Source organism: Jaculus jaculus, chromosome 1 (assembly GCF_020740685.1).
Source record: "Jaculus jaculus isolate mJacJac1 chromosome 1, mJacJac1.mat.Y.cur, whole genome shotgun sequence".
NCBI classification, from domain to species: Eukaryota; Metazoa; Chordata; class Mammalia; order Rodentia; family Dipodidae; genus Jaculus; species Jaculus jaculus.
The window spans coordinates 288,734,033-288,753,072 of NC_059102.1; the positions used below are offsets into that span (position 1 = coordinate 288,734,033).

At 36.2% G+C, this 19,040-nt stretch overlaps 1 pseudogene; it reads right to left on the bottom strand.

The window, feature by feature from the left end:
• Window positions 1-2,347: 2,347 nt before the first annotated feature.
• On the bottom strand, window positions 2,348-2,912 carry LOC101595052 (annotated as a pseudogene).
• Between the last annotated feature and the right edge of the window lie 16,128 nt (window positions 2,913-19,040).

Below are 19,040 nucleotides of genomic sequence, written 5' to 3' on the forward strand. Positions count from 1 at the left end.
AAAATCAGTGTACAGTCTGAAAAAAGAGAGGCACAGCTGAAGAAAGGTCAGTCCTCCTGGTTTCCCAAAGAAGGGAAATCTTCTTGACTACCATAGCCCTCACTCATCCTAACAGACAGACAGTATCAGATAAGCTATAGGGCTACTTCCGGGTCCCTATAGTCAACTTTGGCAAGCCATTAGTGACCTTCAAAATTAACCCTTGATTAAATTTTAGCTATCTGCTTTGTCCTAAACACTAAGAGAAAAATGTATGACCAAAGATAAAGGGATAGCTCAATTATATAAATGGCCTATTAATTAACAAAATAAGAGCTTTCCAAGAGGGGAAACAAACAGGGCCTCCATCTTCAGTAGTTCTAATTCTGTAATAAGAAAACACTAAAACATCGAGATGCAAGGCTTGAAATTTGTATTATAAAGTTGTATAAGTGCACTAAAAATTAATATAGTAGTTTTAGATGTGAACTCTGTCCATGGTGTTATTATAAGATTTTAAAGTCAAGTAAATGATTTTTCTTTTCTTTTTGAATTAGGGACTTGGAATTTACTGTGTAGTCTCAGGCTGGCCTGTAACTCATAGTGATCCCTCCTATCTCAGCATCTGGAGTGCTGGAATATGCCACCATGCCTGGCTTAAATGATGGATTTTATCTTTTCATTTGAGCTATTTTATCATGCATTTTTATAGTTACAGTTAATGAGTTCTTATAGAATGTATTTCTTAATATTAAAATAATAATGTTAACGATTGTTAGAGCCAAAAGTTGGGACATTATTCACAGAGTCATTACCTCTTACCCATAACTGATGGCTACTAACCACACAATGCACGACCCATATTCTTCAATGTGTGGGTACCTTCAATAGGGGAGGACAGGGAGGAGGCTAATGATGTACCAACATGGCTGTATATGCATTGTGTGCATAACTAATAAAAATATTATGTGGTTTTTAAACACACAATTCCCCTGGATTTTTGTATTATGACAACTACTGTCTACAATTTTCTTTTTCATAAAACCATTTATCAGTGCATCCTTATTGCAAAGCATTTCAAGGTGCTGACATTGCTTCGTAAGTAGTGGCTCATTTCTGAGAATAATCTACACTGTTAATTGGATTTCTTTGAATATCCCATGTTTTAATCATCCACACATTTAATAACTAAATCACAGGCTTGACAATTACGACAATGTCATGAAAAGAGGGCTCTAATTCCAGGTGACAACTCAGAAAGGGTTTTGCATGCTCTTTTTCTTCTATGTTGATATATTTTTTAGCTTGGTTCATTACTTTCAGTGACCAAAAGACATTTTGAATTTTTCATGCATCCCTAATGAAGACAATTAAAATGCTTGATACACAGTATATAAATGGGATCTCTTTTTAATTGTTTATTCTTTGTAGTCATAGTGATCAGTTATATTAAATGAGGCATGAAGCTAAAGTGCAGCTCAATGTTCTTTTTTGTTTTTAATTCATGTTTTCAGGTGATATGGATTACTGTTTCTGTTGAGTTGTGGATTCTGAGGGGCATAGGCCTCATAATGTTCAATAAGGATGGTCTATAGATGGAATATTTTGAGATTCTACTAATGAAGTGTTATAATAGAAACCTGAGAATCACTATAAGAAAAACATAATTTTCAATGCTGTTAAATGAATTCATTCACAGGCATTTAATACTATGTTTCTCAAATGATAGAGCATGCTGAAGTGCTTACATGGTTTATTTAGTTGATCAGAGTTAGGCTATTATATTATACATTAGAATATGGCCCAGGTGAAAACTGACACTGACCTCATTTCTGACCTATGAGAAGGAATGACAGGGAATAAACACACAGCATATATATGACAACCTAAGCAGGAAGTCAATGCTGCTACTTACATAAAGATCCAATTTTTTAAAATTATTTATTTATTTATTTGAAAGCAATAGATAGAGAAAGAGGCAGAGAGAGAAAGAGAGACAGAGAGAGAATGGGCACGCCAGGGCCTCCAGCCACTGCAAACGAACTCCAGATGCGTGTGCCCCCCTACCCCCATGCATCTGGCTAACGTGGGTCCTGGGGAATCAAGCCTCGAACCAGGGTCCTTAGGCTTCACAGCTTAACCACTAAGCCATCTCTCCAGCCCAAGATCCAATTTTTGTATGAAGGAAAGCCAGAGATCCAGATTCCTACCTCAAAATCGCTTATTTTATGTTTGTCATTAGTAATACTAAAAATACTCTGAATAAAAATGATAATTAAACAAATTGATGTAGACTTGATATCAACATTTGATCATTTGTTTGCAGTTCTTTTTTCATTGTGAATGACAACTTTATTTAGCTATCTTTTTAAAACCAAAACTCTAGGAATTCAAAATTAACATCTTTGTCTGTGAGCTTCTTATAGACACCAGAAAAACTTTCAACCTTGTGCTCCACGTTGTTCTGCTGGACTTTGTCTAAATGAACCTTTATGATCCAGCTACCGTCCAATTCCACACAGATCCTCTTGCCCACAATTTCACTTGGAAAGACAAGTCCTCAAGGATGGCATCATGCATAGCAGTCATAGTACAGCTTCGGGGGTGCTTTTGCTTATTTTTACGTGTGGCTTTTTCTTGTTGGTTTAGGCAGAATTCTCCTTTGAGCAATGGAAACTACATGTTTCCCACTGAACTAGCACTAGCCGAACTTGGATCTTCTGGAAAGATTTCAGTTGAGAAACTGGAACAAAAATTATGATAGCTTTCCATCCACCAACTTCAATTTCCTTGGCTGAGGTGATGTTGAGCTCCCGCTGAGCCTTGAGGCCTGAGTTCATCTCCAGCTCGAGCAGCGCCTGGGAGATGCCGGACTCAAACTCGTCAGGCTTCTTGCCTGATGACTTCACGATCTTGGCCCTCGAGCTGAACATGGCTTTGTCCTTGAGGAACACCGGCTTAGAAAAAACACAGTTCTGTTTTTATTTCTTAAGTGTAGATTTAGAGACCATTTCTTCATTTGTAAGGCTCTACCCTGTGAATCACTTGATACAAATCTCTATCTGTACTCATCAAGATTCTTGCACACTGGGAGTGGTAAATGGAGACATTCACTACAAGCTGCTGCTTCCCTTGTCCCAAAATAATCTCATAAATAGGAAATCATAAGAAACATACATAATGTGGTAGTTATCTTTACATTGCTGCCACAAAGCTCCTGATCAAATGAAGCTTGTGGGAGGAAAGGATTATTTTGAGAAGTTCCATAATGGTAGAGGAAACTGTAGCATGAACAGTGTCTGGCCATCACCTCCTGGCCAACAGCAGGTGGACAACAGCAGCTGGACAAAGTAGCCAAACACTGGCAAGGGGAAGTTGGATACAACACCCAAAAGCTCACCCCCCAAACACACCTCCACCAGCAAGTCTCCAATTCCCAAATTACCACCAGGTGGGGAGCTAGCATTCAGGAACCATGAGTTTGTCCAGGAAATCTAATTAAAATCATCATATTCCATCTCTGGGTCACATAAAATGATGATCACCCATGGTGCAATATGCCATACATTAAGTCCAACTGTAAAAGTGTTCTTTTTCTATTTTATAAATTCTGACACTATTTTTAAGTGTCCCTGTAATCCAAGGTCTCTCAATTGTTAGCCTGCAAAACCAGTAAGCATAATGGTACAATATAAATATTCACAGTGAAAAAGATAACATTATAAGAAAAACATGAAACAATGAAGGATCTAAAACAAAGAGGGCAAATATCAAATCCTAAATGTAGCTCAAAAATTTCTAACTGGTGACAATCTCTGGAGTTCCAATTCCTCCCCTCTAGCTAGCGTGCTTACAGTTAGGGAAAACTACCTCATGAGAGTTCAGCACTCTGTGGCAGTGTTTCCACAGTCCTGGCATGTCAGAAAATGCCTGGGGCTCTCCACTGCAGACTGCCATTCATCCTGATGGTTCTGATGGTTCTATCATGTCTCGGTTCAGGGATTTTTCAACAAACCTCCTTCACATTGTCCATGGCCATTTCCAATGAACCCCTCCTTCATTTGTTACTATACACCATAGTACCAGGTGGGCTACCACCTTGTTAAGCCTGGGAGGAGGGGGAGTGAAGCCAACTTTGAATCACAGGACATGCTTTCAGCACCCAGGTTCCCTGCTTTCAAAATGAAGTCTGTTGTCCCAAAGCAGAACAGCTAGCCCAATTTTATTGAAGTAATCTCTCAAACAATTACAGCACAGTGGGTTCTGTCTCCAATCTGAAAATTTTATTTCTTTTGTGTCATATGTTTCCACTTACACCAGTACATTTTTGCAACACAATCCTGAACAAGTTCTCAGGACAGAGGCAGGCAGTATGCACCAAGCTTCTCACAAACTGCTTGCAGACAAGTTGTGATGAAGTTCTTTCTTCCCCTTATAAGACAAACCTCACAATCCACAGTTCTCTCAATTCTGACCAGAATGATCTATCAAGATGTACCTTTCTGCACTGCAAGGTGACTATTAAACCAAGTTTTAAAATCCTTCCACATTACTTCCACAAATCAATCTTCAAATTTAAAAAAGCAGTCAGGTTGCTTGTAGCAATGACCCCACTTCTCAATAGCAATTGCAGTTGAAGTTACCTTGTTATTGCAAGGACAAACACCCAACCAGAAGCAGCTTATAGGAGGAAAGGGTTTATTTTGGCTTATAACCTTAGGGGAAGCTACAAGATAGCAGGGAAAATATGGAATGAACAGAGTCTAGACATGACCAGCAAGAGGGTATGCAGGACACTGGTAAGGGGAAAGTGGCCACAACACCCATAAGCCTGTACACAGCAACACACCTCATCTAGCAATGCTCCAATTCCAAAATTACCACCAGGTGGAAAGCTAGCATTCAGAACACATGAGGTTATAGAGGACACCTAATTCAAACCACCACACATATGCAGATGATTATACATTTTGAATTTAATATATTAGAAACTTGAATAGGGAATTTAGCATATTCACCATATTTTCATACATCTATAATAAGCAATTTGATAATAAAACTAAATAAAAAATAAAATGCTTAGTACAAATTATAATTTTAACCAAATATATGCAGTTTTAATCATAAAACTTCAGATTTTCTCAAATTATTCAATTTCGAAGGTCAATGTAATCAAGCTAGTATGACATCATCATGATGAAAGGTATTGTGGTCAGTAAAGTGGTAGAAATACCTAGCAATGATTTTAAGGGTTCTTGAAAATGGTCTCTAAGCAGGCTTTAAGATCATTCAAGAATAGTCTGAGAATTTGCATTGGGGGATGGAAATATTGCTCAGTGGTTAAAATGTTTGCTTGCAAAACCTAAAAACCCTGGTGTGATTCCCAAGTTTTAACATAAAGCTAGATTCATAAAATGGCACATGTGTCTGGGATGTGTTTGCCTTGGCAACAGGCCCTAGGATACTCATCCTCTCTTTCTCCTTACAAGTAATTATAATAAAATTACAGTAAAATGTCTTGAACCAGGGTGATGGTGGCAGACACTATGACCAGTCAAGACCTATCATAGCAGAAATCTAGAGGCTAAAAAGAACTTAACACTAAGTTAGACTGCCAACAGGCCTACCATGCCTCAGGGAAGATTGCGGAGGAGGGAGTAAAAGACTGTGAGAGCCACAGACATAGTAGAAATATCATGAGTCATATTTCCCCCAATATTGTATAGGGTTTCACTAAGGCCTTTATGAACTCACAGTGAATCCCATACACCTACAGAGAAGGACCCCAGGGAAGCAGTATCAGGGAATAGAAGAGAATGTGTGTGTGTGTGTGCATGCGTGCGTGCCCGCTCATGCATGAGTGCGTGTAATTTTCTAGGAAAAAAAAAAAAACAAAAAAAAAACATTACCTTGAAAAAGAAGGAAGTAAGGAAGGAAGTAGAATTTTTACTTGAAATATACAAAAATCAAGTAATTGTGAATGATATGTACCTAGACTGTGATATGAAAGTATAAAGAAATCAGAAGTAAAATAAGGGTACATCTTCATTATCTTAGATTCTTTCAGATAGAACAAAGTAATGAACAGGGGGAAAAGAATTGAAACTTGTATTTCACCCAATTAAAAGATGTACAGAAAGAGAGAATATCTGTGAAAATAATGCATATCATAAAATTCATATCATAAAAATTTTTATTCAAAACATGTAAAAAACATGAACTCAGTAATAAAAGACACAACCACAATTTTAAGAAACAGGAAATACATATAAACAGATATTTCTTCAAAGAATTAAAGACCAATTTGCCCATGAAGAGTTGACTAACATTACCAGATAACTCAGCCAAGTTGAAGCTGGAGATGAGGCATCAGAATGCTCTCAGTTTTCTTTCTTGGGCTGGTACAGTAGTGCCTCCCTGTGAGAGAGACTCTGACTGCTGCATCCTATGACTCCACTCAGCCTGAAGAAGTTAGAGCGGTAGGTGTCCTGTTCCCTCTAACAGCAGTAAGTTTCTTCTTAGGAAGGAAGAATGAAGAAGGTTAGCGGAATGCTAGCTTTTTTATGTAGTTTCAGATAGAGACTGTGGCCCAAAGAGAATTAGGAGATGACACTTCTCATGCACCTTGCCCTTGTAAAAGAACAGAACTCTTGGCAGAGCCAGAACTTGTGCTGATTGGGACTGATCTACAACACACCCTGCTGCCGACAGTCTAGCAGATGGCCCAGGTGGAATGGCTCTGTGGCTTACCCTCCAAATCTACAAACCAGTCTGGTTTCTCCCTTGCATATAAATGTGGTTCTGCTTTCATTTAGCATTGTGCTCTGCTCTGACCTGCTCTGCTTTGTCTGACTTCACTGGCAACACAAGAATACACATGAGTCTGACCTTTACCCCCATCTAGCCTGGCTGACAATACAGGTATACCTTGCCTTGCCTTGAACAAAGGACCCATATTTGAGAATAATATAAATATCTGTATTAATTATCAGGTAATTCTGTTTGGTATATGAATTTTCTTTACTTGGTCTAATGATTTGTGTAATGATCCTTTATTTAATTGGTGCTCAATGGGTGAATTAATAAATGAGTGTACACATGAATAAAGGATGAAATAAATACAGTGTAAGTGGAGTATATTCTTGTGCTGGCTGAACTTAATTTCCCCCAATATACTCAGGAGTTTATTAATGCTTATAATTTATATCTTCAGTCTTCTCGTTGGAGCAAGTGCCACTGGGGAGATCCTAGGGTTCGGCTGCAAGGTGTGCAGGTAGATTAGGAATCCCAGTCTAAATCCCAGTTGTTGCAGTCCGGGTCGCATTGCTGGTAGAAATCACCCAACCAAGAGCAGCTTCTGGGAAAAAGATATTTATTTTGGCTTACAGGCTCGAGGGGAGGCTCCACGATGGCAGGGGAAATCGATGGCATGAGCAGAGGGTGGACATCACCCCCTGGCCAACATAAGGTGGACCACAGCAACAGGAGGGTGTGCCAAACACTGGCATGGGGAAACTGGCTATAAAGCCCATAAGCCTGCCCCCAACAATACACTCCCTCCAGGAGGCATTAATTCCCAAATATCCATCTGCTGGGGAGCTAACCTTCACAACACCTAAGTTTATGGGGGATACCTGAATCAAACCACCACACCAGTCTAAAGATGCAAAGTGCTTGAGTTGCTGCTTGCTTGCTGGTAGTGCTTGTGGTGGCTTGTGGCTTTTCTTTCTTTGCTTGGACCTATAAAACGGGCAAGCTTCTTCTGCCATTACGCACCTTCCCTATATCTGTAAACTTCAAATAAATCCCTTCCTCCTCTCATAGACTGTGCCTGGCTTAGAAGAGTACCACAGTGACCTAAAGCTAACTGCTATAATTCTCATGGCTCTCATCATGTGTATTTATGTGTGCACATACACACATAATCTCTCTTTGTGTATATGACTAAAACTGAAAACCATCAGTAAGCCACTACAGAATACAAGGAGAGATGATGCAGTATTTCTTTAACTATGTTTCAAATCTTGTATAGTATACCAAAAATTCTCTTCCTTTACCCTCTTTGTCTTCTTAAATTTCCTATCTAAGCTATTCTTTTTGTAATATTTTTGTTGATTTTTATTTATTTATTTGACAGTGACAGAGGGAGAGAGAAAGAGGCAGATAGAGAGAGGGAGAGAGAATGAGCTTGCGGGAGTTTCCAGCCAATGCAAACAAACTCCAGACGCTTGAACCCCCTGTGCATCTGGCTAATGTGGGCCCTAGGGAATCAAGCCTAGAACTGGGTTTCTTAAGCTTCACAGGAAAGCACTTAACCACTAAGTCATCTCTCCAGCCCTTATCTCCGCTATTCTTAATCTTATAACAATTAAGACCCTTGAAATATACTGATCTCTTACTATATGCAACATACTTGGAAGTATACTGTGCTTATTCTAAAGACTTAAATAAGCTAATGAAGCTATTAGGCCTAAAGTAAAATTTTGAAGTCAAGAATCAATATGGAAAATCAATAAAAATATGAGTATGACACAAATGTATATACTTAAATCCTACTTATAGAAGTATGCTCCTTGGTATCTTAGCAACTCATTCTTAATTTTGATGCAGCATTGTCCTGTTTTCTAATTGGAAATTTTCTTCCATGGCACATGGCTTAGGTTTCCATTCCTGTGAGAGTATAGCTTTTCTCCTTCATCAATCAAACTCCAAGCCCAGAAAAATGCATCGCACCATGCAGTAACTTAATTGATGTAGTTAATCTAATCATCCTTCAATTTCTATCTCCAAAACTATCATGCATCTTTCAAAGTCCTGCAAAATTCAAGTGTTATATTTTGAATTGATAAATTGTGCCACATTTTCTCATTTTTCTTTGATTAATAGCAGTGATTTTAGGCAATAGTCATAGCTTCAATTCTTGACACTTACTAACTTTCAGAAGCCTAGTAGATTTACTCTTCATCACCTATTTAGATGCAACATGGATGGATTCCAGGGAAATATTACTACTATACCATTCTTGAAACTTTATAAAGTTTTAATATAAATTTCCCTGCATTTTGCCCATATTTTAAATTTCACATTTTACCATATAATTGTGTTCATATTTATTGAGTAATTAAAGCTAATATCACCCTTCCATTACCATTTAAAGAATTTTTAAGAAGAGAATTTGGAACAGAGATGCTTTTTATTGTCTGATATTCATCTTGCTATTGGTAATATATATACATCACATAATTTTATCAAATACCTGAGTAAAAGAAGCTAATGCAAAGAGAGGTATTTATTTTGGCTCACAATCTTTAGGGGAATCTCCATGAAGGCAGGGGAAAACATGGCATGAACAGAGGCTGGACATCACTTTTGCTACAGCAGGTGGGTCACCACAGCAATATAGTGATTCAACTAACACTAGCCAGCTAGGTATCACCCCCAGGAGCATACCTCTTCCTGCCTGGATCCAAGTCCAAAATTGCCAATAGCTAGGGTCCCAGTATTCAGAAGATACTAGTTTATGAGTGACATTTAATCTAAACTACAACTTCTCAACTAAGAGTACAACTGAAAGATCATATCTTACAGTTTACTCCCCCAAAATTCCAAATGTAATTGATAATTTTTCAAGATAAAATTTTATATGTATTAGTTACCTGCTATAGATTGCAGCCAAATACCTGACATAATGGAAAGGAGGAAGGATCTATTTGTCTTCACAGTTTCATCGGTTTCAGAAATGAGTATTTACCTCATCTGCTTGAGTAGATCACAGTGGCAGGAGTTTGTGTTCGGGATCTTCTTCATTATTGGAGGACAGGAAGCAGAGTGAAGGGAGGCACAGAAAGACTCCAGAGAGGAATATAGCCTCAAAGGCAGACCTCCAATAATGTCTCACATCCTACCTCTAACTACTTTCCATTCTTATATTAGGAATGTATTAAGGGTTTAATCTATTGAATTTTTTCAGGATTCAAAAAGAAGCTAACCCATGGGTTAGGTCAGAAATGTTATGATTTAAAAGAATGTATATGGAAGTATCATTGCAGATAAGCCTAGAAATTAGTTTTGATAATCCCATGGGTGATCCTTAATTTAAATCAAGTTGGAAATTAAAAGGAAGCAGTACATCCACATCATACAAGCAAAACTATGTGTTCTTTGTCTATTATTTTAATTTGATAAATAAGTATAAAAGCAAATAAAAAACATAATCTTAAAGGAAGATAGAAAATAAAGTCTGTCCAATACTTAAATAGACCAACATCCAAATCTACATATTTATAAAGAAAATGTATTTTTAGTGTTATCGATATTAACTTTGGGATGTGTTAACTAAATTTTTCTATTATTTTATTATGGTGGTTCAGAGGTTTAGAACCAAACCACAGGGTGCTTATCACTGAGGGAAATCTCCAATGCAGAAAGTTCTTTTCATTTTCCTTTTTTTTTCCTGTTTATTTTGTTTCCTTTTCCCCTTTCTCCTCCTATCTTCCTCTTTCCTTTCATCTTGTACTCCCTTTCCCTTCTTTTCCTCCAGCTTCCCTTCTTTACCTTCCATCCCTTTAATATCCTCCCCTATCCTTTCCCATTAAATTTCTTTACTTTTTCTTTTTTCCTTCATCTCCTCCTACCATTCATTTATTAAAATAGTGTATTTTATTTATTTAAGAAAGAGAAAAGGCATATAGATAGAGAGAATGGGTGTACCAAGAACTTCAACCATTGCAAACGAATTCCAGATGCATGTGCCACCTTGTACATCTGGCTTACTTTGGTCCTGGGGAATTGAACCTGGGTCCTTTGACTTTGCAGGCAAGTACCTTAAGTGCTAAACAATCTCTCTAGCCCCTACCATTAATTTTTATTTTTGTGTTCTCTTTTCTTTTTCTTGTTTTATATTTTTTGAGACTTGTTTTTACTATAGACAGGGATCAAATTCATTCTCCTATTTCAGGCTAGTATTACAGATATACATGCACATGTCTAGCTTATAATTGTAATTTCTGAGAAAAATAAAATAAACATTTTAAAAATTACATTATTGTTTTACTTATTATGTATAACCTTTATTTGTCTATATAATACCTGGATTGATATTTTGTGTCTAGGCATATGAATTTTACATATTTGTTAATCAGTTCTTGTTATCTTAAAAATGTTATTAATTTATTTATTTTGGGAGTATTGAGGTAGGGCTTCCTAGCTCAGGAGGTCCTGGAATTCACTGTGTAGTCTCAAGTTAGCCTCAAAGTCACAGTGATACTTTTTCGCAGGCCTCCTGAGTACTGGGATTAAAGGTGTATGCCTCCATACCTGGCTCAATTATTTTATTTTTAATTTAGCATTCAAAGTAACAGGTTTACTTATGACATTTTTACATTTTTATTTAAACAAATGGCCACAAGATCCTCAGGTGATTTTGATTAAAATGAGCATTTGGAAGGTGGAGCCTTGCTAGAGGATGTATGGCACCATGTGTGGACCTTGGTGTTGACACAACCCTATGTGTTCAAAGTTAGCTTAAGATAGCTAATATTTGCTGTTGTCTCTGCTACAGATGTATGAAGTGAACTAACTTCCTCTGTCATGTTGAAGGTTCCCCTGGAAACTATAAGTCTGATAATATCGATTCCTCCCATGAAATGCTTATGGTTTTTCCGAGCACTGAGAAGGTAACCACAACAGAAAATTGGTATCAAGAGTAGGGCCATTGACTTGATAAATCTGACCAAGTGTTTTATCGTCTTTTGGAACATGTTTTCTAGAGCAATATGGATGAATTTAGTAGTTTGGAATGGAGAAGTCTTGAGGGCTGTTATCAGAGACTAATGGGCTATTCTGTTAAGAGTTTTAAAATCATTAGTTCTTTTTTATTTACTTATTTTATTCATTTATTTATTTTGGTTTTTCGAGATAGGGTTTCACTCTAGCTCAGGCTGACCTGGAATTCACTCTGTAGTCTTAGGGTGACCTTGAACTCATAGTGATACTTCTACCTCTGCCTCCCAAGTTCTGGGATTAAAGGTGTATGCCACCACCCCTGGCTTTAAAATCATAAATTCTGTGACAATTGAGTACTTAAGGAAAAAAAAAAAAAAAAAAAAAAAAAAACTTTGTTGGAACATGGCTACTGGCAGAAAGTCTGGCTGCATTCTGCTAATGTTCTGAGAATTTGGGGAAAGTTGAATATAAAAGCAATGGACTGGTATATTTGCTATAAAAAGTATAGAACAGAAATATATGAAAGATGCACAGCTAATTGCAGAAGATTTAAAGCAAAGCTTTAGGCTTAAGCTGAAATATTTAAGGAGTTTACCACCAATAAAAATGGGCCAAATGTTGTGCTTTGGGACAATGAAAAAGATTTTCAGAGGGTGAAACCAAACCAGGGAAGGCTTAAACTAGTAAGAATACATTTTCTTATTTTAAAGGAGTGTCTTGAAAGAATACTGGTGAGGAAGTGTCCTGCTCTTCAAGGTCAAGTTTTATGCCACCATGAATTTACATATGTGGTATGCTACCTACCTAGTACTGGTACTAGAAGAATTAGATATTCAGGAAGAGAGCCACACTGGACACATGGTTCCAAGAATAGCTAAGATGTGTCACTTTGAAGTAGGGTTGAAATCCCTGTATGGGAGACCAGTAAGACCATTAATGGAGCTACAATGATGAACCATAGGTTGTAATAGAGACTCAAGTAATAATGGAGTTTCCAGGGCTATGGGATTTGTTCCAGAGAGATCTTCAAGTTTAGTATGGTGTTTTCTATGGGCTGCAAGCAACCCTACAGAAGGGGTGGAATATGAATACCAGATGTTTCCTAACTGGTTATAGATGTAGGACTTGGTACTACGGATGATTGATATTTGCCTTCTGGTTATTAATCTTGCATTGCTCTGGTCTCATATTTTGCTTTCTATTTGCTATGTGAGTATATCCTTGGCCATTATGTGTTGGATATGTGTAACTTGCATCTTAATTTTTTTTTTCCAGAATTGAAGTATTAAGCCCATTGCACAGTAATCTAATGTGACCTGATTGAGTGATGTGGAACAATCAACAAAATAACTTCTCCTTCAAAAGCTGCTTATGATGTCATAATTGGTAAAAGTTTAGGAAAGCAAAGATACTTTCTTAAAATAATCAAATTAGGGGCTGAGGAGATTGCTTAGCAGTTAAAGCACTTGATTGCAAAGCCAAAGGACCCAGGTTTGACGCCCCAGAACCCATGTAAGCTAGAATTGGTTCATGCATCTGGAATTTGTTTTCAGTGGCTGGAGACCCTAGTGTGCCAATTTTCTTTCTCTCTCTCTTTTCTTATAATTCTTTCAAATAAAGTTGAATACAAACAAAATAATAAAATTTCCACCTACATTTTACTAAATTAGCTAAAAAACTAATTTTTTTCTATAACTTTTGCTAGCTTAATACAATTTTAATACATTTTACTAAAGTTTATGTATGCAATTCTGAGTAATTTTTAAATAGAATTATATTTTACCTCAACCCACAATCTTAAAATTGACACATTCAAATAATGTGAATCATATTAATATTGCATAGACATGGATATAGACATTTTAGATATAGTGAATTATACTTTGGACAAATATTTTATGCAAAACAAAAGTTGATTTCTTCTCTTGAATTAATTTTAAATTAAGGCAAATATATGCCATAGTATGTTTAGGAAAATCTTGATTAGGCCTCTGTTTACACATTCTGTTGAACTAGTCTTTGCTAAAATAAAATAGTATAAGTATCATTTCTTAGATTCCAGGCATCATCGAAAATCTTTACTCAAGTGAATTTAGATGAAGCCTTGAAAAATGAGGTACAGGCTTGATATTACATTGCCTTAATATAAAATACTAGAGGGTAAAACAATTTTATTAAAATACTCTTTACCTATAATAATTAAATGTTATGTTATATATTGCACAGAACAAAGATTAAATATTGATTATCACTGATTTTTTTTTCTTTTGTTATGGTGCAATGTATTAAAATTGGCAAATTACATCATTTATTCATGCATTCAAGATATATTGGAATGTGTCCTAAATTTAATGAATATATTAAAAACTAGTTGTTACAATAACAAATTTTACCTCTTAGAGTTTGCAGTAAAATATGGATAGTCAAAAGCAAGAGCCATATCAAGAATTACAGGAGAGTTATGTTACCTCCGTGTTCAAACTCTAATATAATTCTCTGACCTTTCAAAATTGTCTTCTGTTTCTTTAATGAATTTCATTTAAACATCACTCGCATGTTCTAATGACAGAAACAGAAGGACTTGAACAACATACATTCTACATTATGGAATGATGTACACAATAAATATAATAAACATTGATTTTAAAAATTAATTGCAAGGAGAGAGAGAAGGAGCAAGAGCAAGCACAGGTAACCCAGAACCTCTTGATGCTGCAAGAGAACTTCAGACATATGTGCACAACCATATTTATGTGAGTACTGGGGAATCAAACATAGGCTGGCAGGCTTTGCAAACAAGTGTTTTAAAATACTGATCCATCTTCCCATCCCCTACTATGTTATATTTAATGCTGTTCTCACCCATCTTGATATTACTTTTGAACCCATTCTCTCCCCGCAGTCTCTCTTTACTAGCAAATAAAAAAATAAAAATATAAATAAAAAAAGAAAAATAGAAAATTAATGTAATTCTTGTGGCATATAGTGGTCATTTAATTGGGCAGTGAACATTTGGTAATAAAAGAAAGAGCATGTCATCTCTCTTTTTTTCTTTTTGGCAAACTTTGAAGAACTATATAAATAGATATCTCATAGTCACTAATCAGAATTTTAAGGGTATTATGATATCGATTGTTTCAGATTTTCAGTATTTCATTATTTTTTTTTTAAAGTTAGCTCATAGTAACTTTTATTTTTTATCTTTCTATTTATCATTTTATAAATTCTTTTTTTTTTAATTTTTTATTTATTTATTTGAGAGCAACAGACACAGAGAGAAAGACAGATAGAGGGAGAGAGAGAATGGGCGCGCCAGGGCTTCCAGCCTCTGCAAACGAACTCCAGACGCGTGCGCCCCCTTGTGCATCTGGCTAACGTGGGACCTGGGGAATGGAGCCTTGAACCAGGGTCCTTAGGCTTCACAGGCAAGCGCTTAACCACTAAGCCATCTATCCAGCCCAGTAGTTCATTATTTTTAAGAATGATATTATTTGGGAGCTAGGACATGATGGCTCATTGGATACCAGAACTTGCATATAAAGCTTGCTGTCCTGGGTTCAATCCTCAAGCACCCATTTCAATCAGATGCAAAATTGTGCATGTATTCGCAATTCTAACATGCCTATGATGATGGACAGCAGAACCAGGAGGAACTGAAGTTCATGGGCCAGCTAATCTGACATTTGTTTACAATCTAGCAGTTATTTTACAGCTTTAAGAGACCATGTTTCAAAGAAGATGGAACATAGATTCCTCAAGGTTGTCGCTATATAGGCACCATTTATCTCATTCTGAAACAGATACATAAATAAATAATCAATTTTAACTATTAAGCAAATTAAAAATACACTTATTTGAGCTACCATGCATGTTTCCACATATGCTTACAGTATGTAATTATCAAGTGAAAGTAATTAACATATTTATCTTCTCTCAAATTTATTTATAAATGAAATAGTCAATATTCATAATATATCATAGCCATCTATAGGTACTCAGTTATGCAACAGAACTCATTGCATTGCTATATTTTATTTTTTTATTTATTATTAAAATATTAAGTAGAAGGTCGCTGTTAGTAAAAAAAAAAATCAATTGTGCAACTATAATTATTTCTCCTCAGTAGTCTCTCAAGTTACATAAATCAGGCTAACACAGAAGCTAATGAAACTCTTGATGTTGAAACTACTAAGCTAACTTATTACAAGTGAACACATTTCTGAAAAGAAAAAAAAAAATCCTATAACAAGTTTGATGTGTTTGACAAATCATTTCAACATTTATAGGTTAGTTAATGAGTCTTGAGTCTTGTATTATTGTTTTCTTTTAATTACTATGTTAAACTATTTCATTTTTACTCTCAATTTCTTTTAAAGTTCATATAGTAAAATTTTGTTATAGAACAATTGCTAATTTCAACTTTAAACATGACTTTTAGGAAAACCATAATTTAAAATATTTTATGTTATTTGTTTATGAGAGAGAGAGTGGCAGAAAGAGAGAGAGAGAGAAAGAATGGATGCGCCGGGGCCTCTAGCCACTGCAAACTCCAGACTCATGCGTCGCCTTTTGCATCTGGCTTTTGTGGATACTGGGAAATCAAACCTGAGTCCTTGGCTTTGCAGGCAAGAACCTTAACTGCTAAGCCATCTCTCCAGCCCCCCCCCCCATTTAAATTTTAATTACAGTATAATAATAGCTATATAGAATATTTTCTCTTTATTATTATTTAAATGGCATGATTTTTGTAGTATATTTTCTTTTATTGAGGAATATTTAAAATTGTGTGTTTCATATTGGAAACACCATGCAGGAGAAAATCAAAAGAATTGAGAATATTTTTATAATCTACATTTTGCTGGGAAAGGAATGGATTTTTACATAGCATTTAATGATTATTTGAAACATAAATATCTAATAACATGCATTGTATAAATACCAAATTACTATGATAATTAGTGTGAAACAGTAGTCATGTCAAATATGTGTACTTGAAATTGTTACCTTGTAAAATTTCTACAGCTATGACTCATTTTTATATAAATGATTATTTGTACCAATTGCTGTGACTTATGAAAAATAAATCCATCCATACAACTATACTTTTGCTGTTGCAAAAATTACTTAAAATTTTTAATAAATACAATATAGCCTATAAATATGTAATAAAACCAAGCATTACCATTCCCTAATGAAAAAATAGTAGATATTTGAGCATTCATATAGTTTTTTTATTATGCTTACTTCAAACTATATATAAAATGAACATATACTTCAATATATAACTATACCTATATATTTTAACCTATTAACTTCACAAATACATTAGTTCACATAAGAAAACACCTCACTCTGAAAACTCAATTTTTAAATTGTGTAGGTATTTTGTAGATTATTCTAGCTCAAATTGAAACATAAAATATTTAGAAATAGTCATTTTATGACTAAAATCAACATAAATTCATATTATATCATTATATACATACATATAAACATTATTTAGTGTAACATTTCTAATATTTATTCTTTTAGTTACACACAGGCCTTGCCACAGTATGATGACTTACAAGTGAAAAAGAGACAAACTTACCACATTTATTTGGTGAGCCTGTATGGAGATAACATTGTTATCCCAGTCCCAATTTTGAAAAGTATAGGGTTTTTAGACCTCTCATATATTGTAACCTGATGGAATGTTAGACAGTTTTCATTAAAGGAACAAAGGGTTATCTTTCAAAGACTAAACTGACCAAAGTCAAAATAACTCTGTAAACTTTCTTTTGATATATTTATTTATGAAAGTCAGAGAGAGAGAGAGAAAGGGGGGGGGGAGATATTGAGAGAATGGGGATGCCAGGGCACTTAGCCACTATAAACGAATTCCAGGTGCATGGGCCATCTTGTGCATCTGGCTTACATGGGTTCTGAGGAATTGAACCTGGGTCCTTTGGCTTTGTTGGCAAATTCCTTAACAGCTAAGCAATCCCTACAGCCCTGTTTTTATTTTTTGTCTTTTTTAGTATTAGATATGGACATATTTTTCTATGTAAACATCATATGTTGGTACCATCCTTTCCCTTCTCACTGCCCCCTTTTCTGAAGAGGTCTTCCTCATTGGGGATGCAGGTCAACCTCACGGGGATTGTGGGTCATGCACTATAAGGGCAGTAGTCAGTTGTGGAAGAAAGGCAATGACTGTACAAAATGTCCTAACTTGTGGTTCTAACAATCTTTCTGGCCCCTCTTCTGCAAAATTCCCTAAGCCATGCTTGGAGCATTTTAAACCTAAGTCAGTGGTGGGCACTTAGGAGCATCTAGATCTCTGGTTTGGTAGGTGTTGAGTGTCCTCAGTATCTTTCTCCATTACCCTTGTGTTGATATCAGCTTAATGAAGAAAGCAACATTCTTGCTCATTTCCCCAATTCCACCCCCTAGTTGAAACCTTTCTTTTTTTTTGAACACAGGATTTATTTTTAGGGACAACTTTCATAATTAAAGACAATAAACCATGATAATCCCCTCTTCCAACTTTCCCCTTCACAACTGGACTCTCAATTATACCCCCTACCCCTTCAATCAGTCACATTTATTTATTTATTTTATTTTTTTAATGTTGGGCCTTGAGAGGCCCAGACACGAGGCCTAGTGGAACTTCCTGAACCTTGATAAAGTTTGGCTACCTGTCTCTGGCCAGCTATGACTCAGCAGGACACCTAATGGCCTCTGGCCTGCTACTTCCACATAGGGTTAGAGCTTCAAAAGTCACAGTATGCTATTGGCCCTTACACCTCACCCCATCCTGAGATCTCCACCTTCATTCTCAACGCTATATAAGCACCTCCCGCCTGTTACAATAAAGTGAGATCCTGCTTTGGCAAGACTCCCAGCTCGGTGTGTTCCTGGCCATTGACACACACCTACTCCTCAACCCCTCAGAAGGAACCAGCGGACCTAAAAGACCTAAAAGACAGACTAAATGGTTCAACTTTCATCAGGTCTTTAGAGGGAACAACAGAATCACAGAGCCCTGTGGAGCATATGCTGAAGACTAAACTCAATCTTCTGTTTCTCCCTCTCTCTCTCTCTCTCTCTCTCTCTCTCTCTCTCTCTCTCTCTCTCTCTTCTCTCTATCTCTTTAATATTACCTATATTTTTCTTCCTTCTTTTCCTTGGCACTGGCCTGTAACTCCCATTACCAGCATGTGGCTAACATTCACAATGAGCTGTATATTAGAGGCCTACAAGGTCTCCCCAAAGAAGTCATATTTCTGTCAGAGTACTTGATAACCCACCAAAGGTTAGTGCATGGTAGTATCAGATTTGTGACTCACTAATAG